At 41.3% G+C, this 10,842-nt stretch overlaps 1 pseudogene; it reads right to left on the bottom strand.

Moving 5' to 3' along the window:
- Positions 1-357: 357 nt before the first annotated feature.
- The window catches only part of LOC131279783 (protein LMBR1L-like), a 109,736-nt pseudogene continuing 99,251 nt past the window's right edge, over positions 358-10,842 (bottom strand).

Raw genomic sequence — 10,842 nt, 5'->3', positions numbered from 1 at the left:
CTCCCTATGCCCTTGGACTTAGTGATCCAAATCCCATTCAAGGAGGCACAGTGCTTAGGTTCTGCTGGGCCAGAGGCATGGGAGACAACCTGCCTCCAAAGTCTGCCCCTAACTCTAGGCATCCTCTGACATCAGCCCACCATATTGCACATCAAATCATGTAAACATGGCTATGGGAATGACCTGGAACAGCAGTGATGCAGATTGATGTATAAATGGATTTGGGACCAGGACTGTGTCACCCAGCACTACCCCATGCTAAGGCCTATAGTTAAGTCTGGAAAAATATCGGGGCTGGTCCCAAACTCTGGCTCAGATTATGCAACAGTGCTCAACTCCACTCTGTCAGCCACTCTTTCAGATTCTAGATTCTGAGGTCCATCCAACCCTAGGACTCCCCTCCAAGCTTGAGCAGCAGAGAGCATGTCCAGTTTTCTCCCTACTATCCCCTCCTGGAGGTCTTTGGTGCTGGGTCTTCCTAGATGCCCAGGGAAAACTGAACATAGGCAGTGACATTCTGTTCACTGAAAAGGCCCACATCAGCTTTGCTTGCACAGCTGTACTGAAGATCTTCACCATAGTGTGGTGAAGCCAATTGAAGCTTCCACAGCAAGTGAGCTCCAGGGTTCAAGACAACATAGGTAGTGCTGAACTTAGGGCCTGGAGACAGTCCCAGTTCCCAGTTACCTGTGTCATGGCTTTATTTTGCCATCAGGCCACATAGAAGAGTGAAGAACTGTAGAAGACCACAATTGAAAACCCCAACAGGCAAAAGATGAGTACAACCTGAATGATGGCACCAAAGGAGACCAGCTTGCAGAAGGAGATTTGGCCCAGGGAGGCACCCTGAATGCCCTGGGGCATGGCAGCCTCATCAAAGAGTAGCTCTAGGATATGGATGGCTATGTTGAGCACAGATGATTAGATTTTTGTGACACTGACCACAAATGATGCCTGGGTCAAAGGAGCCCAGGTCCTAGGCTTATCTTTGAAACAGCACAGTACTAATAGGAGGCTGGCATCTTGCTATACTGCAGGTCTTAGACTCCATGAGAAAAGTGTTAGAGATGTCTTCGATGAAGTTATCATGGCATGCGGTCACCCCTCGGGCTGAAGTGTGGTTTGCTGGCCTGGCGGGGGAGCGGCTGCGGCAGGCCAAGCCGCTGCCCCCATAATAGGGTGGCTGGTCAGACTCACCGCCACCCCTGAAGGGAGCTCGGCATGGGCGCAGAGTGCCCTCGGGTCTCCCCTTCTCGGCAGCCATGCTTCCGCGGCCGCCCCTCCTCCCAGATAGCGCCACACGATGCCTTCTTTCTCCCTGTGCAGGCGCAGGGCGGAAAATTCCAATCTGCCCTTTTCCCCTCCCCCGACAGCAGCAACAGCCAGGCGTGGGTGGAAAAATCCAGTCTGCCCTTTCCCCTCCCCCGACAGCAGCAACAGCCAGGCACAAGGTGGGAAACTCAAGTCTGCCCTCCACCCCAGCAACAGCAGCCACCAATCCCTAAACCCTGCCCCTTCCCCCAGCAACAGCGACAGCCAATCCCTAACCACCACCCCTCCCCCGTCCAGTACCGCCCACTGACCTTTTGCCGGCAACCAATCAGAACAGGGCATGGCTTCGACCAATCAGCCTTCCCCAGCCCCTATAAAACTGTTGCCTCTCCCTCAATAAAGTGGACTTGCGTGTTTACCTTGTCTCCGCGGTAGTTCTTCTGCCATGCGCCCTCCAGTCCTGAGAGCCCCCGACAAGGGCCTGGCCTCCCTTGTCCCCAGTTCGTCGCCTGCTTCTCTGGGCGACCCCCTCGTCGCCGGCTTCGCCGGGCGACCCCGTCAGCTGAACCGCGCAACCCCTGTGAGACCGATCCCTCGTCTGCTGCCAGACCGACCCCTCGTCCCAAGTGGGACCAACCCCTCATCCCAAGCGGGACCGACCCCTCGTCCAGAGCTGGACCGACCCCTTGTCTGCAGCCAGACCCCACTTCTACCGACCGAGCGAGCCGCCGCAATGGCAGATGTCCTGGAGAGTGGTGATTCTGCTCATCTAATCTTAATTATGAGGCTTGAGCTGGGCATCACACTGACAAAACTCCACTCCTGGTCACTTATACAGTATTCAAAATGTGTGTTAATGGATGCAGATACTTTGATGCTAACAAATAATGATCTTTTTGAGAGAGAAGAATTGTTGGCACAACCAGACCCAGGGTTTAGAGTTTTTGTTTACCAACCTTCAGTTGAATTGAGCGATCGACACTCACACCTTGATTCTAAGCAAAGTAGTTTGATGTTGGGACCAGGGTTTACTGAATATGTTTTAAAGCATATGGTCAACAACAGATATCAGAAAACATCTGTAATTTATTTATAGCATAAGCAGCATTTCTAAATACTCCTACCTTCCAGCATTTAAAGTGTTCAGTACACATGATAAAGTTGTGTATCCCCTGGGATGAAACAAACCATGGAATTATACTTATGACCCCAAAACAAAAAGTGTCAAAAATGATGCCCATGATCCCACCATGATTCATCCAAAGTTTCTTAACCCATGGTGGGACATTTTTATCACCAATGTTTTACCTCTGTATCAAGAATTTGGTCTTGTCAAAGACACCATCTCATACCTAATGTGGAAGATGCATCCGGCATTATTTCACATCTGTCTCTTGGGGAGATCTCAGCTGCAGCACAGCCTTCTTCCTCAGAAGAATGGAAGGAGCCGTAGGAACAGGGCCAGGGTGATTATATGGAAACAGATTCCTTTGATAACCCCAAGAGGAAACTTGACACTTTCTTCCAGTAGAAACTCTGTCATCTTCCTGTGAACACATCTACTTCATGGGCACTTATTTCTGATACTTAATATATAGAACTGAGTTGAGAAAGGTTTGTTACACTTGCTAGAGGCTTTCACTAAAACTCATAAGATGAAGGCTTTTTTACAGGACAACAAGTGAGAACTGGGTAAAAGTTGTAAAGTAGCACTTCTGTTACTTAGGGTTCTGCTTTTTAATCCCACACTTATTCAGTTATGTTTCAGGAATTCTCAATTATTGCTGATTGCCTTCTATGTGGTAAGGGAAACTCAACATTAAGCTATTAAGACATCTAAGTCAACTCTAAATATATGGAACCAGGCTCCAAATCCATCTCCCTTCAAAATAGGGACATGGTGTTTGCCCCTTACTTGCTTGTTACATCTTGACTAGACCTGAGTTTTCGCATTGCCCAGATGCTGCTATAGTGATCATAATTTTGCTTTCAGGTGAAGGAAGCTCATAATAACACTGCTGAGTGGTTCATAAACATTATCAACAAATGGAGTTAACCCTTTTCACTTTCTAGTCTTAGTGTCTGAAGATGCTAACCAGTTTTCTATGTATAATAAAGAAGCATACTAAAATGCTTTTGCTCAGGTTTATATATCTGAAAATAGCAATGTGTTCTATGAATAGCTTCATGCAGTGACACTGTATGAAAAATAAAGACGTATTGCCATTAAAAAAGTCCCTTGAAAGCTGGTTTGCAACCCATTACTGGGTCCATGGCCCAGGTGTGAGCAATTAAATGGGGTTAATTATAAAGAAGTAGAAGAGATTGAACCAAAAATCAAAGAACAGCAGTAACACACAACCTCCCTCCTCTAAATCTCTACATAAGAGAAAGAAAATGAGCATCTGAGTAAACTCACCCTCATAATCAGATGCCTAGACATCAGCAAAAAATTATAAGCCATACTAAGGAGAAGGAAGATATAGCTCAAGCTAAGGAACAAATCAAAGCTCCATCTGAGACAGAATTTGAGAAATTTATTCAATGAAATTCACACAAATCTGCTAAATCAAATCAATGAATTGAGAGACAATAAGTCTAAAGAGATAAAGACATCAAGAAACACTGGGCAAGCACAAAGAAGAATTTAAAACCTGAATAGAAAAATAACAGAGCTTATGGGAAAGAAAGGTACAATGTGTGGGATTAAAAACACAATAGAGGCTCCCGGGCACTGAGGAATTACTACCAAGCATCAATTAGCAATGCACTAGAAAAACACCTTGACCAAAAAAGGGAAAAGGTGAAGACAAATTAGTTTATAGGGCTAAGAGACTTCAAAGGAAGTTGGGAGGCCATTCCAGAAATTACGCTTAGGCACATCTCAGCAGAATCTCTTTGACTTCCAAAGTAGATACTACCAAAAATAGTGGGGCTCCTGAGGGCTCTGGAGACATCCAGACACTACTGTCATGGCAGGTAGCTCAGAAGTTTGGTGTCTTGCCAGTGGGCTCTACTTTGGAATTATGCTCCCCAGAGTGACAGAGTTGGACTCAGTTGTCATTTCCCTACACATGGCTCATCTGTCCTTCTAGTTAAACCTATAACAGATAATAGAGGTGGTAGGTGTATGTCCAAGAGACTTAAGTGTGTGGGCTGTCCATGTGCCAGCTGGGCCCTGAATCTCAACAGAGTTGCAACACCTACTCTCCAGTTTATTGGTCTCACTTAGGACAACTAACATGGAGGTGATGGTGGACAACTACCATACCAAGGAACCAAGAGAGTCTACCACTGCAAGCAAAACAGTCCCATCCATTGACCCTATGGGATAACAACCTTCTCTCAATTAGAGATGGAATGGACATCATTATCCCAGAAACTTCAGGATTGGGTAATGAACTATAGACTAGAGTAGACTTATTGGTATTCTACTGTAGACTTATTGTGATTCTAGCAATGGACAAATTATATCACTGATGTAGAAAGAGTGGCCACTGGAGGTTCTGTGGGCAGGGAGAGGGAAAAACAGGTGTGATACAGGGTTATTTTTGAAACTTGGAAATTGTCCTGAATGAAAATGCAGATATAGGACATTATAAATCTTGCCATAACCTACAGAATTGGGTGGGAGAGAGTGTAAACTACAAAGTAAACTTTCATCCATGCTTAGTGGCAATTCTCAAAACATGTTCATCAATTTCAATAAATGTACCTCACTAATGAGGGATGTTGTCAATGTGGAAAAATGTGGGAGTTGTGGGGATATATGGGATTCCCCTATGTTTTTTATGTGACATCTGTATAATCTAAGTATCTTTAAAAAATAAAATAAAACACCTTAGAGGCATACAACAGCAGACTCAAATTCATAGAAGAAAAAATAAGGGATGCAGAGGACAGAATAGCTGAAATTGAAGATACAGAAGAACAGTGAGAGAAAAGAATTGGAAAAAAAATGAGTAGGGGCTCAGGGAGTTGAATGATAACAGGAAACACAACAACATACATGTTATGGGAGTTTCAGAAGAAGAAGAGAATGGAAAAGGGGTAGAAAGTGAATTTAAGGAAATAATGGCTGAAAATTTGCCAACTCTCATGAAAGAAATGAATTTACATGTCCAAAAAGCACAGCATACTCCAATCAGACAAATCTGAATAGACCGACTCCAAGACACATACTACTAAGAATGTCAAATACTAAAGATAATGAGAAAATTCTGAAAGCAGCAAGAGAGAAGCAACACATCATATACAAGGGATGCTCAGTAAGGCTTAGAGCAGATTTCCCAGAAGAAACCATGGAGGTGAGAAGACAGTGGTATGACATAATTAGAATACTGAAAGAGAAAAATTTCAAGTCCAGAACTTTATAACTAGCAAAATTAGTCTTTTAAATAAGAATGTGAGTTTGAAGTAATCACAAATAAACAGAAACTAAGAGAGTTCATAAAAAGGAATCTGTTTTCACGAGAAACAGTAAAGAGAGTCCTAAAGTCTGAAAGGAAAAGATGGGAGTGAAATGCTTAAGGAGAATGTAGAATGGAAGATTATCTGAAAGGAAAACCAAGAGGATAAAATGACAGATGGAAATAAGATATGACATATGAAAGCGAAAGAATAAATGGTGCATGCAAATAATGCATTTGGAGAGATAGGAATGCTTATTCATTATTTGTGGGAATGTAGAATGGTAAAGCCACTGTGGAGGAGTGTCTGGCAGTTCTTAAGGAAGTTGAATATAGATTTGCCATGTGACCAGCAATACCATTACTAGGTATGTACCCAGAAGAACTGAGAGCAGTGACACTAACATATATCCTCACACCAATGTTCATAGAGGCATTATTCATGATCCCTAAAAGATGGAAGCAACCCAGGTGTCCCTTAAGCAATGAATGAATAAACAAATTGTGGTATATACTTATGACGCAAAATATTACTCATCTGTAAGAAAAAATGAAGCCAGGAAGCATATGACAATATGGATGAACTTAAAGGATATTATGTTGAGTAAATTAGACCAGACACAAAAGGACAAATACTGCACAATTGTGTTATTATGAATTAAATATATTCTGTAGACTCATTGAATTAATAGTAGAACATGGGACCAGAAAACAGAATGAAGTTAAATAGTGAAAAGCTGATATTTAATCTTTGCAGAATTGTTAAAAAGGTTGCTTGTAAATATTTGGAAATGAATATAAATGATGAAAGCACATCATAGTGTTCATACCTAGCAGTGCTATTATATGGGCAAGATAGTGGTTGAAAAGAAAAGTTTAAAGTTCTATATATTACTAGAAAGAAAGCTGAAAAGTGAAGCATGGGACTGTGTAGTGCACAGTGTAGTGAAACTTCATATGAAATATGAGTATGGGTAATATTGCATATATAACACTGTTTTTTTTTAAACAGAACAAATGTACAGTGATCTTAAAAGATGTTTGTATCAGGCAAAAATATGAACAATGAAAATTATGGACAACAATGTATAGTAATATATTAATAATCTTCCATTAACTGTACAAAAAAGGAAACATACTAAAGGAAAAAAAAACTAGATGAAAAGTACTACATATTGTTTGACTTTATCTATACAAAATATAAATACAAATAAATTAGAGTAATAGAAACAGAATAACAGCTATATAGGAGGGGAAGGATAGAAAGACTGAAAGGATAGAAAGATTATTAAAGGGTAGAGATTTTTGTTTATTATAATTTTATTATTATTGGAGAAATGAAAATACCCTAATATTAACTGAAATGAGGAATCCCTAACTCTGATTATAACACATATCATTGATTGTACATTTTGGACGGATTATACATTTTATGAATACATATCAATAAAATTGGATTAAAAATGTAAATCATAATGTAATCACCATGCATCAATCACATAACACAAGAGTCAAAAGAATATATTCTATTCTTATCACAGATGAGGTGAAAACCGATGACTGAACTGGAGTCTGCTTGAAAGCAGCATGTTACTAAGAACATCCTGTCTCTTTCTCCTTAAAAGAAGAGTGAAACCAAAGATCAGGACTGGTATTTCTAGAAGATGTGATGGTATTTGTTGGTCTCTTCAATACACTTATTTTCACAAATATTTCATGGATTCTTTCAGTGAATTACTTGTCCTCAATCAAAAATTTGAAATCTCTGAAATTGTGTTCTTTTCTTTTATTATTTTCCTTTTGGATTCATGCATTTAGTGGAACTGTAGTCATTTTAATAAATTAAATCTCTTAAAGATCCATGTCTTCAGATCATTTTAAAAGTTGAACAAACTTTTTTTAGTGCTTACTGTGATTAAAGAACTGTCCTAAATGCTGGGGATAGGAACATGAATGAGAAGCAGTGCTAGCCCTCAAAGATGTTCCACAGCAGCTGAAGCACTTGCAGTTCATTAAAAAAAAACTAACTATTTGAAAGTCAGCTTCACACACAAGTGCTTGCCTTTCTGACTTCATAAACCTAAAACACACCTGAGCATTCAAATGCCATCCTCTACTTCAGAGTCTCAATCTCAGCACTATTGACATTTTGGGCTGAAAATGCCTTGTGGAGGAATGTTCTACAATTATAGAATGTTTATCAACACCCTTGGCTCTGTGCATCAGATATTAGTAGTACCTCTTAAGTTGTGCCAACCAGCATTGTCTCCAGATATTTCCAAATTGCCCTTAGTTAAGAACCTCTACTCTAATTAGGAGGGTACCAAAACTACAAAAGTCAATTAGAAGAACAAAAATCCACACAAGAGCCTCAAAAAAGCAATCTAGACATAGAAAGAGAAACAGGACAAAGTCTGAGAAATCCAGAGAGGGAAGACTTTCAAAAAGAAATATAATCAGTGTTGTCACCTAAAAATGAAGTCTGAGAATGGAGTTCTAATACAATATTTCAGAAGTGATTTTAACATATAGACCTTTACCACACATACCCCAGTAGCTCTCAAGGGGTCATGCACATATGTGTCATCTGGACATCTCAACTTCCAGAGTTTCAAATTCCATCATTCTGGGGTGTGTCAGGTTGTATATACTTCGGGGGAAAAATTACCTGGGTGATCCTAGAGTGCATTTCTGATTAACAGCTTTTTCTTTTTATCTTGTTTCTTGTTTTCTCTATTCTCTCTCCAATTTTCCTCCTGTTTTGAATAGCATGGGATAGTGTAAAGAATATTGAACTGCATTGTTCTGGTCAGAATTCTTATTCTATATTTAACACTAAGTAAATGTGTTAAATGGATGAAATCTCTTGCACTCTAACCTCAGGTTAATTATCTGTAAAACTGAATTGTACAGAGGAGGGGCAAGATGGCATCTAAGTATACCGTTGTCATCTTTCCTGCAAAGGACTGGCTGAGTGGTGACAAGATCCTACCAGAGAGAGCTGTTTCGGGGATTCTACTAAGCAGGAGGTGTCTGGATGTCTATATGGAGAGACTGCAACAAAATTAGTGCTTGCACAAAATAGAACTGTGGGTTTCTAAAACAGAACTTGGAAGCTGTGGGAAGGTAAATCCCTTTTTCCTAGGGCTAAGGGATGCAGTGCTTCCTGAGCAAGCCAGTCGTGAGGCAGCATTCCCAAACCCCGTGTTCCCTGAACACATGAACCCCAAGTCCATCTGCTCTGAACCCCCACAACCCACATTTCACAACCCTTGTACCCTGAGTCTGCACTCTCCTGGGCCTCTGTTTCCCAAGCTCTAAACTCTAGGAAATCTGGCATTGCCCTAGCCCTCCAGTCTTGGACTAACTCCAAGAGTGGGAGGGTTTAGGTGGGAGGGACAGAGGGGCCCAAGGTATGCAGGTTCAGTTTTCTGGTTCCTTCCTTTTACTGAGTTTGGAGGAGCATATCAGCTGACTTGGGGAGAGCCTAGGAAGAAGGAGAGGTGAATCTGCTGAGAGAGCCTAATTTACCTAAATGGCCTGGGATAGGAAAATTGGTCTGGGAGAAGGTGGAGTCAGGAAATTAACTAGCCCCCCTGTAGCACACCTGAGGGAGAGGGACAGTAGGACATGCTTTGCATGCTTCCAATAGCATATTTAGTGTTCCTGGCAAGGGGTGGGTGCTATCTCTCTCAAGAAATTAAGAGATATTATTTTCTGAGGTGAGTCGGTTCACCAGGGACCCATTTGAATCTCCTACGGGAGCCCACACACAGCCTTCATACTGCCCTGGAAGAGAGGGAAGTGAGGAAAGGAGAAAGGGGGAAGGTCAGATCCTAAACAGTTTGTTAAACCACAAAGGGAATATCTGAATGTTCATTTTGCCAGAGTAGGTTATAACATTGGGTAGAGACCCATATAATGAGAGTGAAGGTAAACCCACATTCTGGGGAGGACTAATGCCATCAAATAGAGGGAACTGTATCTCTCAAGAGAAAGGGTGACTCCCAGGGCCTTAGGTTAGTTGAGTAAGTCAAGCCCTCAACACTGTTGCAAGTATCTCTGAACATGGCTCCTCAAGAAATGAAGATTGACTGTCACTGTAGGGCCCAAGGGGAGGGGGAAATAGATATTGAATAGAGGTAACCAAAGTAAATGTGAGGGCAAAAGAAGTGTTTCACAAGAGTACACAAGAATGGATATAAAACATGTAATATTACACCAAAAACATATAGGGGATGACAGACTAATAATGTAAACCATAATGTAAAACATAGGATAACTAAAAAATTTAGAAAACTGTATAGCCTAAAGTATAAACCACAATGTAAACACAAATGTTACCTTGTTTGAAAGCTATTGTCTCAATATCTGTACATCAGTTTCAGTAAATATGATATGAATAAGTTAAAAGATTATTGCTGTGTAAGGGAAAATGTTTTATAATGGATATATGGGATTACTGTATATTATATATATGAATTACTGTGATCTAAGGCTCTTGTGAAGAGAAGCTCAATAATTAGGAAAAAAGAAAGAAAAAGATAGGATGTAGAATTTTTCCAAATCAATATGTATTCTACATCTAACCTTTAAACTCATTGCTATATTCTATTTTACTAGTAAGGGAACCTGACATTATATTGGGCTTCACTTTTCAGGAAGCTGGAGGGGTACTGGGTTCCCGGCTGGGGGGGCCCTGTCATGGTCCCTAGGGGAGCAGCGGCAGTCCCCCAGGTGCAACAGTAAGGACCAGGAAGGAATGAGGTTCCAACAGGGAGCCCCTGATACTAATGACTATGCTTGTGAACCTATACACCTGAAATAAGAACAAGGCCTAGAGCAGCACTGTGCCTAAGCGTTCCCTCCTGACAGCCTCCGTGTTACTCAAATATGGCCAGTCTCGAAGCCAAACTCAGCATGTAAATGCAATGCCTTCCCCCCCAGCATGGGGCATGACACCCGGGGATGAGCCTCCCTGGCACCGAGGGATCACTACCAAGTACCAGCTGATGATATAACTAGAAAATGACCTTGAATTAAAGGTTCAATGTGGACCAGCAGAATATCCCTGTCTACATATAATAACAGGAGTTAAAAATGCTGTTTGACCTAAAGTAAGGGGGAAACGGGAAGGACAAATGAGTTCATATGGCTATGA

The sequence above is a fragment of the Dasypus novemcinctus genome, chromosome 1 (assembly GCF_030445035.2).
Source record: "Dasypus novemcinctus isolate mDasNov1 chromosome 1, mDasNov1.1.hap2, whole genome shotgun sequence".
Classification (NCBI taxonomy): Eukaryota; Metazoa; Chordata; class Mammalia; order Cingulata; family Dasypodidae; genus Dasypus; species Dasypus novemcinctus.
The sequence above is the reverse complement of the archived record's forward strand: the minus strand, read 5'-3'. Positions and strand labels throughout refer to the sequence as shown.